This window comes from Trichechus manatus, unplaced genomic scaffold, assembly GCF_000243295.1.
Source record: "Trichechus manatus latirostris isolate Lorelei unplaced genomic scaffold, TriManLat1.0 scaffold00098, whole genome shotgun sequence".
NCBI lineage: Eukaryota > Metazoa > Chordata > Mammalia > Sirenia > Trichechidae > Trichechus > Trichechus manatus.
The window spans coordinates 1,214,809-1,234,393 of record NW_004444034.1 but is presented as its reverse complement, the minus strand read 5'-3'; the positions used below and the strand labels follow the sequence as shown (position 1 = coordinate 1,234,393).

Below are 19,585 nucleotides of genomic sequence, written 5' to 3'. Positions count from 1 at the left end.
AGCTCAGTCTCTCCGGAAATTGCCAACCATGTTTTTTTGATACAATGAAATCTGCTCTTTAGATTTTAAGAATCTAATTTCCCCTTGAAAATAATCTACGAATAACACAGTGCCTAAAGAAAAGTCTCTAATTCTTCACAACTCAAGCCAAAAAAATCTAAAACCAAGTCCAATTTAAAATATGCTCAGCTCAGAATTGGGAGATTATTCCATATTTTGCAGGACAGTGTAGCATGACCACCTGCAACCGAAATCCTAAAGCCATCACTGTTAAATGCTTTGCTCCATCTTCCACGAGAGGCTGCTAAAGCACAAACAGTGTCAAAGCCCACAGCAGGCCGCTATCTACTGTCCAGTGTATGACCTCTGACACACCAGAGTCATCAGACCAGCTGCAGGTTCTGCCTTGAGATTTTTCAGTGTGTAAGGGTGAACCCTATGCTCAGATTCTCCTAGTCATCTTGCAGTTCTTGTCATGGGACCATAGAGGGAACAGCACCAGGTAGAGATGGGTCCCGCTGCTGTTGCAAACCCCTCCCAACCAAGGTTCTATCTGATCTCTGCCAAGAGTCTGTCTGGAGGGCCCAGTTGTTACATCCTACTGCTGTAATGATTGCAATTTGGCAGCATCTAGGATGCAGTACCGGGGACTGGAGCGGGAGGGGGAGGAGATGGTGGGCCCCTTTGCTAAATCCAACGCCGGAAGGGAACTACTGCCAGATGGATGAATTTACTGTGGCCAGTAGTCCGAGCTGGAAGGTAACTCAAGGGGCTTTAAAGCTCAAGGAGGCGCTGTATAACTCCCGCTCTGCTCTCAAAGCCGTGCCTCCCAAGAAGAGTAGGGATCAAGGCGGGCCAGCGGTAGGGGACGCGGACCGGGGCTAGGTAAAGTCGACCCTCCCTAGCTCCACAGCCCGGCGTCCGGCCGAGGAGGAAGCTGCGCGCGGGCGCTCGGCAGGCGTCACAATGGGCCAAGGCCTGCAGAGGCCGCGCGCGCAGTTCTCTGGGGCGGAGCCGTTGGGCTTGGGCTGCTGGGGCTAAGCAGGGGCGACTGAGGCACCAGTAGCAGAGGGTGGAGGGGGTGACCAGCCTCCCAGCTCGGAAGTTGCTGGGGCTGGGAGGATGCTGCAGCTGCAGTCCGAGCCGCCGAGGCTGGTGCGGGAGCTCCCCGACACCCGCCGCTGCGTAGGGGCACAGAGCGCGCCGCCGGCCGGGCGGAGCTAGAGGCGGGCGTCTGTACCGCGTCGCGCCACCCGCAGTTCCCCGCCTGCGGCGCGGTCAGTGAGTCTACCACTGCCGGTGCCCTGACTGCGGACGCAGCTGCAAGGGCAGCGCGGCGCCGCGCGTGGGGAGAGGCCTGAGGAATCTCGGAGGCTGCTGCGTCAACCAGCTCGGGGCGCGGGGCCCCGAGTGCGCGCGCCTTGGCGCGCCTTCCTCCTCCCCTTTTTCCTCGTCGCTGCACGGTCCTCCCCCAGCCCCTCCTTCCACCCACCAGAGGGGATGCGCTCCCCCGCACCGAGCAGCAGAGGCCACCGCTCCCAGAAATGTATGCGTCCGATCCCCTTCTCTCGACCCCGAGGAGCTGGCGACCCCGCCCAGTAGGTAGGTGGGTGAGGCAGGGACCTTCCCTCGCCGCCGCCAGCAGGCTGATGCTGCCTTTGCAGAGAGGCCGGGGGGGCAGGGGCCAGGACCGGTCAAACTTGCCTCCCGCCAGGGTTTGGTGGAGCGCTCGGAGGTGTGCTAATGGCGCTGGGCGCGCTTCGTGAGCCCCCTGTTAACCTGAAAACCTCTTCTGGAGCTCGGGAGGCCGAGCGGTGGTGAAGGAGAGCTTGACCCTTCCCCGCCCACCCCCTGGGGGCCAGTGAGGTACGAGCTGCGGGCTGGGAGTGGGAGGACAGGATGGCTTGTGTTTTATTTGGGGGAGGGGGCGTGGGATTTTCAGCAGCTCAGGTAGAAATATATCACCGTATTTGTTTGGCTGGATTAGCAGATGCGTTCGTTCTTCCTGTCTTGTTAGCCAACCCATGCAGCCGCTCACAGCGTTATTTTAACGGCATGTAGAAGTCGCTGTGGATTTTTGTGTTATTTCAAAGCTGGCTGGATGATTTATGTAAAATCAATAGCTCAGTCCCTGACAGTATTTTAGAGTTCGTTAGACAAGGTCCTTCTAGAAGTCAGATTATTCAGAAGATAGATGAGGCTGGAGTGCTCTTGTGCTGCCCACTTAGGAACCTTTTGGTTACGTGAAGGGTTGCATTTAGTGGCAAGTTTGATACAGGTGTCGGGAGTTGAGAATCTGCTGGAAGGATGCGCCGGGCCAGCCAGCAGTCGGCAGTCTTGTGCTCAGCCTAACTTCCAATTCGGTGTCAAGGTTTGTATTTTTTGAGAAACTGGTCATGCATTTTTTTTTCTTCCCCAGTTTTACAGTTCATACATCAGAGCTTCTGACAAGATTATTTTTTCCAAGGCTATAATTTTTTGTCTTATATTAAACAGCAAAGTTTAGAGTTTTGGAAAATGGATCATTTGTAAGCTACAATTTTACATTAATGTGTTAAGGTTTACAGTTTTGGAAAATGAATTGTAAACTCCAAGAGGTTAGAGCCTTCCTTTTGTTCAATCCTGTAATCCTCTGAGTCTGATGCATAAGTAGGTGCTTTTTAGTGATTTTTTGAATGAATGAATGGTGTTTTAAGCTTTATCTACAGATGACAATTTAGAATTAATTTTTTTTTCTATTTTGTGGCCGTTGAAGTTTCACTGGATTTACAAAATTACTTTTTTGTGTGTGAAAAGGCAAATTCGGTTATCTTAACATTTAAATTTGAATTTTTACATTTTTAGGAACGTGTGCTGTTCTTCTGTAATGTGTTATTGAATGAGGTAATTCTCTCCAACTCCTGATATAAATTAATTTCATGTCTGAGCTTGCATATTTTCCAGGCTTATTGGTAATCAATCCTATTTCAATTAAGCTCTCAAACACAATAAAGCGCCATTTGTTTTAAGGGAAATTCTAAGTTACTCCAGAGATAGCAGTGATATGGTTAATAGTGACGTTTTAACTTGCTTTAGAGTTGAGTTGTGGTTTGATTTAATTACAGTGTATTTTATTACAAGGAAAGGCAAAAATAAAACATTTAGAAGTGCTTGTGAGTTCTGAATGATTCAAAATATATGGTATAGATAAAATTTTAATTGTATGAGTTCTCCTCAGTATATAAGCTTATCAGTTTCCAAGTCTGACAGCCAGGGTGGTGGTAAAGTGAGGGGCTTGGAAGATAATACCTTTCAATTTTAAAATTTTATGGTTTCTTGAAAAAAAATCAAGGATAACTGCATCACGTTTCATTTTGCTTTATTTTTGCATTATTATTCCGTTGTGTTTTTGTTTCCTGTCATATAAATTTTATGAGTCAGTATTTCTTTTTAATGTCTTTGTTTAACAAAATTATCTGCTAGTGGTCCAGTGATTTTCTTCTCTTTTTTGATCATTTTAATACCTCTTCGCCATCCTTACTACATTTTGTACATCAAATCAAACCAAACCCATTGCCTCTGAGTCAATTCTGACTCATAGTGACCCTGTAGGACAGAGTAGAACTGCCCTATAGGGTTCCCAAGGCTATAAATCTTTTCTGAAGCAGACTGCCGCATCTTTCTCCCGAGGAGTGGCTAGTGGCTTACAACCACCAACCTTTCAATTAGCAGCAGAACACTTAGCCGTTGCGCCACCAGGGCTCCTTTTATTACCCATGAGAGTTACTATTTTCACAAAACTGTGATAAGGCATAGTTTATTACTGTTGTTTCTGCAACTGTGTTGGGTTTTCCTAGGTGGGGAGGAAGTAACACCTTTATATAAAAGGTAATGAAGATTGAAGGAACTAACAATATGAGGAAATTTATGGGGAGAGGGGGACCTAATTTTTTATGATTAAGTAAAAGCAAAAATTCCTCATGAAATAAAGATAGTTGCATTTTTTTGTTAGGTGCAGTTGAGTTTTTAACTCATAGTGACCCCATGCGACAGAATAGAACTGCTCCATAGGTTTTTTTTTCAATAGAAGCAGATTGCCAGGTCTTTCTCCCTTGGAGCTGCTGGATAGGTTCAAACAACCATCCTGCTGGTTAGTAGCAGAGCGTTGGTGCCACCAGGGCTTACACCTCTTAAATTTGTAATTAAAGGTATTAAGCAATTACATCGCTCTTCCTTGCTCGCTTAACGCTTTTCAGGAGAGCCCGCCCCTATAGTTGCGGTAATTTATTTTGGCTTTGTTGCGGGTAATAAACACTAATTTGTTCATTTGACAAACAGGAGTTGAGCACTTACAATGTGCTGGCACTCTTGGCCATGGAATCACAAATAGGAGCTGGTTTCTAATCTCAGAATGGAAGAGGCATTTTTCTTATGTGTGTCCTGCATCCAAATGTACAATGCTTCATTGATTGGTTGACTCACTTCCCGGGTCCTGCCTTCTGAGCCCTCAACTCCCCGCTTCCATAAGAACACTGGAATGCAATTCTAAGACCTAGATTTAGCCTATCTTATCTTTCTGTGTTTTTCCCAAGATTTTCTTGTACAAACCTCTCCTTTCCTTGCTAAATGTCATTTGCCGTCCTTTGCTAATCCTAACCCGTAATTTTCTTTTTTTTTTCTGTTTATGTCCAGCAGAATCCACACAATTCACATAAGCTGGAACCAAAGTTATAAATTTGTATATCCTTGCATTTCGAATATAGAGAGCTGGTGGTTGAAAAATAATTGTGTACTAATCTCTCTTCCGAGTGCCATTGTTTTTGCACTTGCCAGAGAATATGAATTGTCTGCTCAAAGATTTTATCAGAAGCTCAATTGAAATGTTTCCAGAGGCCTTGATGTCCACCCATTCCCTTCCAATACTAGGTGTTAGACCAGGAGTCTATCCAGATCCTCAGAAACTTACGTACTCGGGTTCCTTTGTTTGCATCTTTGACACTCCTCCCCCCAAATTGTGTTCATTCTGAGGGATTGTATTAATAAAGACAATCACTAGAAACATGTTACATTACTTTAAGGATATAGTTAAGACAATGGTCTTTTCTACTGCTGCTATTTGAAGACCCATGCAAGAAATTCCATTCAGCTCTAAATGCCAAAAAAAACTTTCGTACTGATTATATTTCCTTTTCTGCTTTTGACAACTAGAAAACACAGAGTAAAATTTGCAACTTAATTTTAATAACCATATAAAAACCTATGATCTAATATCAGATGTACTGTGTCCCTGGTCGAGAGCTTCTGTTCTGTTTTTTCTTAATTGTGATTTGGATGTACTTATAGTTACTCATTTTATTGTATTTATTGTTTTAAGCTGGATCATATCCTTTGTGGAATGAAGCAAAATATAAAACAAAAAACAATAAATAAAAGCATTACAGAATTGATCTCTGGGCACATGCCAAGTTTTTGATTGTCAAGAAATTTAATTGGTTACAATAAATATGTTTTGAACAAGTATTGCAAGTATAGGATATTTGAGTTTATATAGCCAGATGGGGAACAATGATACATAGTTTTGCAAAATTAAATTCTACTTATCTTTTAACTGTCAAGTTTATGTGCACTTATCACTAATTTGAAGATGGTAAAGCCATTCAATTTAATTTAAATTAATAGTTATTTCTGGTGTACTTACATAGGATATTGGGGTGAACAGGAGATTCTGTATGAAAATTTGTCAAAAAAGTGAGGATAGCACATGACCGGGCTGCGTTTTCTTCTGTTCTACATAGGGTTGCTATGAGTTGAAACCGACTCAGTGGCACCTAACAACAAGCCAAAGGACTAGCCAAAACTAGCTTTACACTCATCCTGGACTGCAGATATGACTGTAGATTTATCTGATTCATATTTGTTTTGCTAATCAGATATAGATTCTTCTGTGAGTCTATTCTGTTTATCATTACGTTTAAAAGCTTGAACTTCCTCAGTTAATTCACCAGACTCTCTTTATTCTGGTATCCTCACAACTAACTGTTAAGTTGGTTGAATTTAGCCAGGTAAATAGTTATTTACATCTGCATGATGCCAAATTAAGTCTGATTGGTTTATCATCTAGATCCTTCTGAAGGGTCAGTTATTGGTGCAATGCAGGAGCATTTGGGGCAAAAATGATCGGAATTCAAAAGCATAACTTTTTTCGGAAGGCATTTGGAAGGAAACATGGGCATGCTTTTTCGTAGAGGCATCTCGCTCTGATAACTTCCAAATTTTTATTATTTTTAAATTTTATGTTTAGAATAGGCAGTACCCTCACCTGATTCAAAAGGTATGTCAGTATCAGTGAAAGAACTACCTCTCCTCCTTGTTCCTCAGTCACCTGCTTCCCCTATCCGTAGGCAACCAGTGCTGGTCAGTTTCTTGAGAATCCCACAGTGATATTTTATGCATATCCAAGCAAATATGAATATGCAGTCTGCTCAGTTTTATCTCCTAACCATTTCTGTAATTCACTCGTCTGCCATTGGCCTTGAGTGTCTCTTTGATGCTATGGGCTGTTACCTGAATTTTGCTTTCCTCTGATCAGCCCTCCACATGTCAGTCAGTTTTACTCCTCAGCTTCCCTCCTCAAACCTTCCAAAGGATTTCCATAATAGACAGGAAAAGTTCATGCATCTTACTTAACCTGGTCTGTTGGGCCCTGGGGTGTTCATCTCTTGCCCCTCCCTGCCATGCCTGATGGTTCTTAACTTTTTTTTTCCACCCAATCATGGATGAAAATTCAGGGTTGCATGCCACACCATACACACCAATTTTTCTTACATGCCCTTGTTTATCGACCCCATGTTAAGAACCTCTCCTTTAGTAGTATGAAACTGATTGTTACTTCCTGTGCATGCATGGTTTTTCTTCTCTATGCTGTTCCTTCTACTTGAAACACACTGTTCTCCTGTTTTCATTAGCAGACTACACCTAGTTCTACACCTGGTTTTCCTCCAGAGAGCCTTTCTTATTAGGGATTCCATAAGCTTCTCATGGAGCCTTCTAGGTGTAGTTTAGTGTTCTGAGTAGGTGTCATTAACAGGAGGAGACATGTCTCATTATAAATAGCAAAACTGGCTTTCTAGTAAAAATTATTTATCATTTTGGATATCATGCTAAGGTTGGTCAAGAAAACCCAAAGTTGAGGCATTTGTGTAGCTGTTCATCCCACTTCTCCACACTGCCACTACCTCAGTAATCTACATGTCCATATTATTTTCTTCAGCAGCCTGGGCGTTACTAATTCTCTCTTAAACATTGTATTAACACTCGTTATAAATAGCTCTCATATTTATTATGACCCTCACCTGAGAGAGTTCACCTCCAGGTTTTTCTTTGTATTTGGTGCATAAAGGAGCTAAAGCCTCCGTAAAGGGTGCCCCTAAAGTTTAGGGCCACTGCCATCTGCCAGTTTGTTGTACTGTGGTGGCTTTTGTGTTGCTGTGATGCTGGAAGCTATGCCGAAGCTATGCCATTGTATATCAAATACCAGCAGGGTCACCCATGGTGGGTAGGTTTCAGTGGAACTTCCAGACTGTATTAGTATTATCTGTATTATCTGTATTAGACTAGAAAGAAAGACCTGGTGATCTACTTCTGAAAATTAGCCAATGAAAACCGTATGGATCAGAACAGAACATTGTCCAAACGGACTCAAACATGCCAGTGGTAGTGAAGATGGTGCAGGAATGGGTAACATTTCATTTTTTTGTATGCCTAGGTTCGTCACAAGTCGGAGCTGACTCGATGGTAACTGGCAACAGCAGCAAACTTTAGGGATTTAATAGGAGAAAAGATTACCCTTAAGAAATTGAAATCTGTCAATTCAGGTCTATCATCTGTCAACTCTGATAGGTGGCGTTAATCACCTGGAGAAAGTGGCTTGCTCTAAGAAGTGACTCTGAAGTATGTGAATGAGATATTTTTAATTCCAAGCAAAGTTATTAAGAGGATTTTCTAGGTGCTGAGTTTTATTGCAAAGTATTTGGCATCAGGTAGTTTGTTTTTGATGACTAATTAACAGAGGACTCAGAGAGTAAGAATTTAATAGCGTTTGTTCAGCACTGTTCACATGAAATACTCTGATTGGTAGACTATTCTGATCACTAACCAAGTATGCCATGTAAAAGAAGAATAATTCATGAGATAGTTCAAGATCTTTCATTTTCATTTTATAATTCTGATCTTACTAAACAAACATCACATTTACTGATTTGTTTCCCCAGACGCAGTGATAACAGGAATTGATCATGCCCTGAGTAACAGTCCCTGGGTGGCACAAATGGTTTGCCTTGACTATTAACCTAAAGGAACCCTGCTGGCACAGTGGTTAAGAGCTCGGCTGCTGACCAAAAGGTGGACAGTTCAAATCCACTAGCTGCTCCTTGGAAACCCTATGGGGCAATTCTACTCTGTCCTGTAGAGTTGCTGTAAGTCGAAACAACTCGATGGCAACAGGTTTTGTTTTGTTTTTTAATTAACCTAAAAGTTGGCAGTTCAAACCTACCTAGTGGCATCATGGAAGAAAAGGCCTGGTGATCTGCTTCTGTAAAGATTACAGTGAAAAAAATCCTGTGGAGCAGTTTTACTCTGTAACACATTGGTTCAGCATGAGTTGGTATCGACTCAATGGCAGTGGGTTTTGAGTAGCTGTGGTGAGTATTCTAGCCATTAGTTAGCCATTGGATAAGTATAGCCCTTGCTGTACAGTATAAAGCACAATTTCAGGCTATTAATCAGCCTCTTGAGAGGGCCTGCTCAGTTCTTATGGTCTCAGGCGTTTACCGCTGAGCCTTGAGCCCCAGGTCCTGGTAATTCTTCCAGAGCGCTGCCTATCTGTAACATCTCACGGAAACAGCTAGCTAGCTCCCCGCTTTGAAATCTCAAATCAGTGTACCTTCCAAAATAATTTCAATTTAACATACCATAATTCTGTTTAAAAAGTATTATAGTAAAGTATTAAAAAAAAAAGTTGCTGTTGAGTCGATTCCAACTCATGATAACCCCATGTGTGTCAGAGTAGAACTGTGCACCACAGGGTTTTCAGTGGCTGATTTTTCAGAAGTAGATCAACAGGCCTTTCTTCTGAGGTGCTTCTGGGTAGACTCAAACCTTCAACCTTTCAGTTAGCAGCGAGTGCGTTAACCATTTGTAGTGTCCAGGGATTCCATTGTAAGGAATCAGAATAGAAAATTCACAACATAGGAACTACAGATGGCTGAGACATGAAAAAATATTTAACTTTATTGCATCAAAGACATGCAGATTAATGTTAGATTTAAAAAGTCAGTAACAATGCTAGCAAGGGTGAAGTTGGGTCATATTTCTTTTTCACAAATGGTGAGAGAGTACCTTGGTACACCTTATAGGGAGAGCAAATTTAGCTCATTGAATCACTTGACATCAGTGATTCTATTCTAAAAGTAAATCATAAGGAAATAATTAGAGATGAGGTTTAAGTTCAGGAATGAGCACATTGTCTCTGAGAGGCAGGCAGTATGGAGAGAAATTAAGAGCAGAGATGCTGGAACCAGTTGCCTGGCTTCAAATTCTGTTCCACTGTTGGCCATCTGTGTGAACGTGGGCAAGTTAATTTCGCTATGCCTTTTTCTCATCTGTAGTTTACCCCCTACATTTTCCTATGATTTAGATAAGTTGTATATAAGGCACTTGGAATTCTGTCTGGTACGGAGTAAGAAACTATGTGTTCGGTATTATCATGGTTGTTACTGTGAAATCTTGAGAAAAATCCAAAATGGAGATATTTTCTAATTGCTAATACATACATAAGCAGCCCTGGTTTCGCAAATGGTTAAGCGCTCGGCTGCTAACCGAAAAGTTGGTGGTTGGAACCCACACAGCTGCTCCACAGGAGAAAGGCCTGGCAATCTGCTCCTATAAAGATATGTAAAGATTACAGCCAAGAAAACCCTATGGGGCAGTTCTTTCTGTCACATGGGGTCACTATGAGTAGGAACCTACAGCACCCAACAACAGTACATATATATGATAAAATATTGAGCCGTTAAAGTCATGGCTTTGAGCAATATTTAATGACATGGGACATATTCACAGCAATTGAATTAAAGTAAACACCAAACTGTTAAAAAAAAATCCTCCTTTGATTTTAAAATGCATCTGCATAGAAGAAATGACAGGAAAGTGACAAAATGTTAGTGCTTTTTCCCCATTGGTGGAATCATAGGTGATTTATATTTTCTTTTTTTTACATTTTTATTACCTATATGTATAATAGTGATACATGTTAGAAATTATTCACATGAATGTATCACAGTGCGGTGCAATGGATTACTTTTGTGTATGGCCACTCCAGGCGATTGGGCAGGACAGTGTGATAAGGTAATTATGGCCCACCAAAGGAATTGCTCAGTTTTGCCCTGAAAGAGAGCCGATTCCAGAGCAGAGAGGAGGATCCTATCACCACCAAGGAATAACAGCCAGGAGATCCCTGTGCTGAGAAGCTCCTGGAAGCAGGAGAGCGAGCGAGCGATAGAGAGAGAGAGAGAGACAGAGGGAGAGAGAGATGAGAGAGAGAGCAAACTGTAACCCCGAAGATGGTGAGAAGGGTGGCAGGAGAGACCTGGCAGCAGGAGAGAGCATGGTGGGCTTCCCAGCCCATGGAGAGAGAAAGCTGTGTGCCTTTTGAACCGAGACCAAGGGCCAGGGAGAGGCGTGCCTGCGAGCACTGTTGGGAAGAGGCTGTCCTAATGGAAAAAGTGTATGCTGAGCATTCCTGAGCCTGAGTTGTAACTGTAAACTTCCCTAATAACCCTGTAATTGTGAGTATGGTCTGTGCATTGTGTGTGGCCGTTGCAATGAATTATCAAACCCAGGTGAGAAGTAGAGAGTGCTATACGAGGGAGAATTGGTGTCAGAATTAGTAAAGATGGTGGAGAGGACGAGTGTCTGGCCTCCACCTCATGGAAGTCAGCCTTGCGCTGTTGTTCCTGGTTCTCCTTCCTTTCCCCTTGTGGGGTTGGAGGAGGTCAGACATTGCCCCCATGCCATTTCTACACATAGGATTGTTATATTCTTAACTTTTGTTTATCAAATGCATATTCATTTTGACATATTTTGCTTTCTCTTCCTTCTTTCAAAGTTACTAATATTTCACTTCCTCAACATCTTCACCCACATGCCATCTGCTTGGTATTTTGTTGCATTTAGCTACCTTGCTTTGGTACAGATCAGCCCCAAAGCTACTTTTTCAAGTAGACCAAGTGAAATGATTTATAAGGTTTTTGTGGTGGTAGCTTTCTCTTGGAAGTTTAAGCTAAAGAATGGTCTTAGGTGATGATGGCACTATATCCTTTCACATGTCACACACTTGGCCTCATTTCCCACTCTGCACCAGTTGGGCTCAGTGCTCCAGTATAGTCAGAATCCTCAGTTCTCAAGCTTTTTGCTGCCCTCCCTATCTGGAATTTCCTTCCACACTTCTCTGACAGTCAGTCTTCTGCCCCGGCTTGGTAGTTGTGTACATGAACACTTTCTAAGCCATCTACTCTACCCTGATTTCAGTTCTTTTGACACTTAGCTTTTTTTTCCTTTTTTATATTTTATTTTGTTGTTGTGAGAATATACACAGCAGAACACACCAATTCAACCATTTCTACATGTACAATTCAGTGTCATTGATTACATTCTTCCAGTTGTGCAACCATTCTCACCCTTCTTTTCTGAGTTGTTCCTCCCCCATTAACATAAACTTAACTGGCCCCTGAGGTTCATATCTAATCTTTCAATTTGTTATTGTCACTTTGTTCCCATATAGATGGTTCTTAAAAGAACATAATATTCAAGGCAGACCTTTTTTACTAGTTAAGCTAAAACTATGGTTTGGTTTTAAGAAGACTTCAGGGTATGTTTTTGGTTTAAGGTTTAAAGATTACCTCAGGGCAATAGTTTCAGGGATTCATCCATGAGAATTTGAAATTCTGTTCTGTATTTTCTCCCTTTTGATCAGGATTTCTTCTATAGAATCTTTGATCAAAATGCTCAGTAATGGTAGCTGGACACCATCCAGTTCTTCTGGTCTCATGGCAGAGGAGGCAGTTGTTCGTGGAGGCCATGGCAGAGGAGGCAGTTGTTCACGGAGGCAGTTAGCCACAGATTCCATATCCTCCTCCTATTCCTGACTCTTCTTCTTCCTCTGCAAATGAAGACCAATTGTTGTGCCTTGGCTGGCAGCTTGCAAGCGTTTAAGACCCCAGGCAGTACACAACAAACTAGGAGGTAGAACAGAGACACTAAACACACTATTAGGCCAGTTAACTCATGAAACCATGACCCTGAACCTCCAAAGCAGGCACTTAGCTGTTTATATCACACATTAAATAAATACTGACTTGCTTTATTACTTAGGTGTTACTCTTTATATCACTGTGTACCCTTCAGTTTTCTAGCACGGTTCTATCCACATACATACACATGAACATAGGAAAGTGGATGTTACCATATTGATAACAGTCTTAGAGATGATTTATGATTTTTCCGTTCCATCTTCCCCTTTGCCTATCCTTCTCTTTCCCTTATTTTCAAGATCAGAGTGCTATATCATTTAGTTCTCTCAGTCTTATAGATAATTTGCCTGAAATCCGATAATAGATTTTCATTCCTAAAGCCTAAATACTAAAGGGCGCATTTTCAGAGAAGACCATAGTTAGCAAATGCATTTACAACAGGATTCTGGTAACATATTAAAGAAATACCTGGGTGCTGCAAATGATTAATGCACCAGGATGCTAAATGAAAGGTTGGAAGTTTGGGTCTACCCAGAGCACCTCAGAAGAAAGGCCTGGTAATCTGCTTCTGAAAAATTAGTCATCAAAAACCCTATGGAGCACAGTTCTACTCTAACACACGTCACGTAGGGTTGCTGTGAGCTGAAATCAACTAGATGGCAACTAGTTAGTATAATAAAATAAATTAATCCTAGTTGCAAGGACAACTCTATCATTAATGCTAAAATATTGCTTTTTTGATCTAGATAGTTTCATGAATCTGTCAGAGAATATGTTTAAATTTTACAGATATGTTAGAATTTCACAGATCTTGCGTACGTCTCCGGAAATGTTTTTATATATCTGTTCTCACAGTCTAGACCAGTGGTATCTAAGGTGGAGTACATGTACCGCATGAACAAGACAATTCACAGGGTATGGGAAGAAATTGTTAGAATGTCTACATCATCATTTTATGACTTCTCCTTTTGTCATGTTTTATAATATATATAGAGTAGTACAAAAGACATTTTTATTAAGTAAAAAAAATACAAACATATTAGGGTTTTATGCTCAGATGTTTTCAAGTGATGTGGAATGTGACTTAAAAAATGGAGTCCAGTGATCTAAATAGACAGCAAGATCTTACCTGACATCAATTTTTCTTAGGTATTTATTCATAGCAAGTAAAAATCGATTTATTAGGCATAAATTCTGTGTCCAGCCTGATCTAGGAGCTGTGATGATTGTGAATATTTGTGTGTATGTGTGTGCACACACATGTGAGCAACACAAGACACATTCCCTGCCTTTCGAGAGCTTTTAGTCTGATTGGAAGGAATGTGGGCATGAGGGACAATTAATTAGAAAGCAATGCAAGATAGTGTAAGTATGAGCTGAGACACTTGGCAGTAAGGCTTTGTTGGGCCGAAATTGCTAAAGAAAGTGTGATGAGAGCACCATAATACCTGGTGATGCTGCATTGTCCTAATATTTCAAATCTCTTTTAAGATTTTTCCTTGATAAGTTAGTTCTTGTTGGTTCACCTATTTAAATGAGCTGTGCTTGAATTACTTCCTGGGTATAGATGTTAATTATATGAGTTTTCTGTTCTAATACTCAAAATAATATTTACCAGTTCTCTCAATTACATACCCACATTTCCTTAAAATTATAAGAGAAAGTGGCAGAATAGATACGGTGAAAAAGTAATAAAGTTTTTGGAGCAGCAATATTGTATAAAATAACTTAAAGTAAGTTATATCAAAGTCTGTAGTGAATATAAGGAGGCACAATGGTTAAGCATTTGGCTGCTAACCATAAGGTTGGCAGTTTGAACCCACCCTGTGGCTCCATGGAAGAAAGACCTGGCAATATGCTCCTGTAAACATTGCAGCCTAAAAAACCCTATGGGGCAGTTCCACTCTGTCACATGGGGTCACTGTGAGTCGAAATTGACTTGATGGCACCCAACAACAACAACATAGTGAATATATTCATACATAATGATTATACAAAGACTGGATAAATCACTCTTAGAATCAAATGATATCTTCTTAGCTAAACCTCCATAACCCATAGTTGAGTCGATTCTGACTCATAGTGACCCTATAGGACATAGTAGAACTGCCCCATAGGGTTTCTGTTTTTTTTTTTTTTTTTTAATTTTATTATTGGAAACTTTACAGCTCAAGTTAGTTTCTCATTCAAAAATTTATACACATTGTTTTGTGATGTTGGTTGCAATCCCCACGATGTGACGGCACTCTCCCCTTTTCCACTCCAAGTTCCCTGTGTTCATTCCATAGGGTTTCCAAGTCTGTAATCTCTATGGAATAGGAACCCTGGTGGTGCAGTGGTTAAGAGCTCAACTGCCAACCAAAAGATTGGCAGTTCGAATCCGCCAACTACTTCTTGGAAACTCTATGGGGCAGTTCTACTTTGTCCTGTAGGGTCGCTATTAGTTGGAATCGACTCCATGGCAATGGGTTTAGTTTTGGTTTTAATCTTTATGGAAGCAGACTGCCACATCTTTCTCCTGCGGAATGGTTGGTGGGTTCAAACCTTTTGGTTAGCAGCAGAGCACTTAACCACTGAACACCAGGGCTCCTTTAAACCTCCATAGCCGTGCAAATTGGTTATGGGGTAAATGACAACTTGAAAATAAGGACACTTCCTTGACTTTTTGTGTTAAATTTGTTGCTTTTGTCTCTGGGCTTTGGTACCCCAGGTCTAGGTAGAATTATTTATATATATGTACTACTGTATATGGTTTTGATCTTCTCGGTAAAACAACAAAGTTGTATGTGGATCAGGATGTTTCTGAGGTCTTTTTGTTGTTGTTGTGATAATGCTGTATAACAGCCTCCAAATCTCAGTGGTTTAGAACAAATTTTTATTTCATGTTGATGGATCTGCAAGTCGGCTGATTTGGCTGTGCTCAGCAGGGCTGGACTAGACTCCAGAGTTGAGATGGGGGTTCAGATGTCTTCTGCATGTCTTTATCCTGGGATCTAAGTTGAAGAAAGAAAAGCTGCTACTTGGAGCATACTGTTCTCATGGTGGAGAGCAGAAACTTGCCAGGTCTCAGTAGAGCCTCAAGCTGAAATAGGTACATTGTTAATCCTCATCATCCACTGGTCAAAACAAGTCTCATGGCCAAGCCTGAGTCAGTGGGTGGATACATGATAGGCGGCCTCTACATGTATCTCTCCTTGCTCTCTGTTCTTAGTCAGTTTCTTATTCCATTCAGATAGCAAAGGGAGTGAATGTATAAATTCTCCTATAGGGAGGAAGGGAGTAAATAGTTGAGGACAGTAATCCAGTCTACTAGAGGGCCGTTTTTCTTTGAAATTCTGCAAGAACTTTTGTATCAAGCAGCTCAATAAACCTTTAAAGGAAAAGGTACTTAAACCATAGATGTTCTTAATCCAGGCTCCTGGAAAATTAGAGTTGAATACCATATAATTTTTTCCCAAGAAGAGGTCATTGTATTTTATACTGCTGATTCAGCTTCATGTTGAGCAGATTTCCTGCCTCTTAGACACTTTTTGTTATGCCTTGTACATGAATTCATGTTCATTTTCCGCATTTTAGACTGTACTAAACAAAGCACTGCTTGCCCGTTTCCATCTTTACGCGAGACACCTGAGACAGAATCTGGTGACTTGGCTGGCCTCTTGAATGTGCTCTGGTAGAGGGCATTTTCATTAAGGATAAAACTGTTTCTGGTTTGCTGATATGATTGTTGGTTGTGCAGCAGTATTGAAATATAACCATAAACAGTTGTTTTGGGGGGATGCCCCACTTCTAACACCTTCCCTAACAATCATGGCCCATGTGACCTGGTCCTCTTCTTACTTCCCATTAGCACTTCCTCTGTGCAATATGCATTTTATTTGGCATTAATTTTATCATACCATTTTGTTCTAATTGTTTTACTAAAATAAATCTTATCTCCTGTGTCAAAAATTGAAGTTTCTTTAGGGCATATTTAGCCCTCTTTATATTCATAGGTTTTAGATAATAGTACAGCAGTAGGCATAAAACAAGTTCTTAGTAAATGCTTAACTGAATTGATGGGGATTGCTTATAAATATGTTACAAGGCCCTACTTATGTATAAGTGTAAATTGTTTATTGCCATCTATAATTCTTCATGTAAATAAATCTGCTGAAAGCACATTAAGAAAAGTGATAACTAGAACTTTCAGGCAACATGGCACTGTAGTCAGAAGCACTACACTGTCCCTCTGCAGCAAAGATCAGAAAAACTAAGTCAAACAGAGTCACACGTCAATCCTGAAACCCAACGCATCAAATGAAGAGATAAGGAACTCAGCCAAGCACTGAATGGAATAAGAAACTGACTGAGAACAGAGAGCAAAGAGAGATACATGTAGAGGCCCCCTATCAGCTACCACAGCATGGATCCGCTATCTTGGACTCCTATCAGAGATCAGCGAACAGGGGGTACGAGAAAGCAGCTTCATGGAGCTTCCAGCAGGAGACAGAACTACCAGTAACCAGCAATATAGGCTTTCCCAACCCCCACCCTTCTTCACCCCTACTTAGCCACCTCTGCTTCTTGCAGCCACAGTCTCTTGGCCGGGAAGCACCAGCTTCATCTCGGTGTCACTTGAATTCCACCCGCCCACACTGGCTGGCTCCCTGAGTGCCTTTTGTTTGCTGCTGGTGTTGCTTTTTTCCGCTTCTTTAGATTTCTTCCTTACCTCTCACCACCTCCTCCTCCTTTCTCTCAAATACCTGGCTCCGTGTGCCATCTTTGCTTCTTCCTGAAAGGCTGCGAAACACTGTTCGACTGTGAAACTGCTTCCCGGCCCGTGACGCCACACTGGTAGAACCCCCGGGGCTTTTTTGTTTGTTTGTTTGTTTGCTCTGATTTGTTCTGTTTTGATTTGTTTGTTTTCTTTTTGTTTTCTCAGCTTGGGAGCCCCTTCTAGCTGGGCAGTACCACGTGGCTTGGAAGCTACTCCCTTACTCTGCGCAGACACACAGGGACATCCCTGGGGGCATTTCTTTTTTCTTGTGTTTTTTTTTCCTTTTTTTTGGTTTTGGTTTTCTTGTTTGTTGGTTTTCTTCTCCCTCTTATTTCCTTTTTGTCTTGCTTCATTTCCAGTTTCTCGATTTATCCATTTTTTTTCTTTTACCCTTTTTTTTTTTTCATTTTTATATTTCCCCATTTCTCAGTCTCTCATCTCTCCACTCCAATAGCAGGCTCCCTTAGCACTGTTTTTTGTTTGTTTGTTTGTTTTTGGCTCCTGTTCCTCTCTCCTTTCTCACCTCTTTCCCATACCCATCTTAGCTCCACACATCACAATCTACCCCCTCCTTCCTGCCTACATGCAACATGCGCAGAACATCACAGTCCCAAGCAGCACAGGCACGCCCTACTGGAACCTGCCCTGCACTGATTCCCGGTCTGCACTGTCAGCCCTGGTACATGCCACAAACAACCCATCCCAGCAACTCCCCTTCAGCTGGACCTGCCCTTCTGTACCATACCTGAGTGACTGACCCTGCCCATTGGAGAAGAAGATGAGCAAACAACAAAGAACACACAGCCCGCCTGCTCAGACATAACCAAACAAAACAAAAAAACAGGATGAAACAAACAAATCTACAATTAATAAATGAGGAAAATAACCACTGAATGCCCCGAAAACAGCAGACAATATCAAAACATTTACAAAAACAGGACAGGATGGTTCCAGTAGGTGTCCAAAATAAAACACCAGATGACTTTCCAGTAGAAGAAGAGGCACTAGACCTAACTGATAGGGAATTCAAATCTCTAATATTCAGAATTATCCAAGAGTTGAAGCAAAAAGCAGACAAAAATGAGGGAAAAATAGACAAATTCATGGAAAAGGCAGACAAATTCATGGAAAATACAGACAAAAAAAAAACGGAAGAATTAAAAAAATAATACAGGAATAAAATGCTAAAATAAATTCACAGCTACAAATCATACAGAAACAACAATTAGAAATCCAAAAGATAAACAACAAGATTTCAGAAACGGATAGTTGTCATTCAAGGGCTGAGGAGCAGGTTTGAAACAATGGAAGATAGGATCAGCAAGATTCAAGACCAACACTTGGATACAGCTCTGTTTGAGGAAAACTCAGAAAAACGAACAAAGAAAAATGAACAAAACCTGAGAATTATGTGGGATACAATCAAAAGCAAAAATGTGCAAGTGATCGGAGTTCCAGAACGGGGAGAAAACAGAAAACACAGAATCATTGAAGAATTGCTGACAGAAAACTTCCCCAATATCATGAAAGATGAAAAGCTGACCATCCAAGAAGCTCAACAGACCCCATATAGGATAGACCCCAAAAAAAAATCACCAAGGCATATCAGAATCCAACTCACTAAAACCAAAGACAAAGAATCCTGAGAGCAGCTCGAGAAAGACAAAAAGTCACATACAGAGGAGAAACAATAAGATTAAGCTCGGATTATTCCGCAGAAACCATGTAGGCAAGAAGGCAATGGGATGACATATATAAAATCTTGAAAGAAAAAAATTGCCAGCCAAGAATAGTATATCCTGCAAAACTCTCATTCAAATATGATGGTGAAATTAGGTCATTTCCAGATAAACAGAAATCAAGGAACTATGTAAAAACCAAACCAAACTTACAAGACTTACTAAAGGGAGTCCTTCGATCTGAGAACAAACAACATCAGACCACAGGCTGAGTATAGGACACAGGATTGTACTAGACAAATACCAACCCAGGAAATGAACTCTTAAGGACTATGCAAAACCAAAAGAATTACAACAGGGAACCAGAAAGGTTAATCTGTAAATGACAGCAGAATCAGAACAATAAAAGAGGGAATAAACGGTGTAGATATAGAACCTTCTAATGGTGAGGAAGGCAAGGCGATACCAAGTAATAATAGACAGGTTCAAATCTAGGAAGATAAGGGTAAATTTCAAGGTAACCACAAAGAAAGTTAACAAACCTGTTCATCAAAATAAAGAAGAAAAACATAAAGTCTCAGTAAAAAACAAAACCTACAAAAACAAAATAAATGAAACAAAAACCCACGAACAAAAAGAACTCAGCACAGGAGAGTAAGAGGAACAAAGAAAACGTCAGCACCACAAAAAAAAAAAGCACTACAAAATGCAGTCCCACTCCTAGGAATATATCCTAGAGAAATAAGAGCCGTCACACGAATAGACATATGCACTCCCATATTCATTGCAGCACTGTTCACAATAGCAAAAAGATGGAAACAACCTAGATGCCCATCAACAGATGAATGGATAAACAAACT

At 41.2% G+C, this 19,585-nt stretch overlaps 1 protein-coding gene across 6 annotated transcripts in view; it reads left to right on the top strand.

Annotated features, from left to right (window-relative positions):
• Window positions 1–419: 419 nt before the first annotated feature.
• The window catches only part of NCOA7 (nuclear receptor coactivator 7), a 203,078-nt gene continuing 183,912 nt past the window's right edge, over window positions 420–19,585 (top strand). For 4 of the 6 annotated variants that reach the window (XM_023737166.1, XM_023737163.1, XM_023737164.1 and 1 more), the window contains exon 1: window positions 1,485–1,602. The gene's annotated coding sequence lies outside the window, so the exon portion shown is untranslated. Of the gene's footprint in view, window positions 760–1,400; window positions 1,603–19,585 lie in introns of those variants that run through there. The other 2 variants (XM_023737161.1, XM_023737167.1) reach the window with 2 other exon arrangements.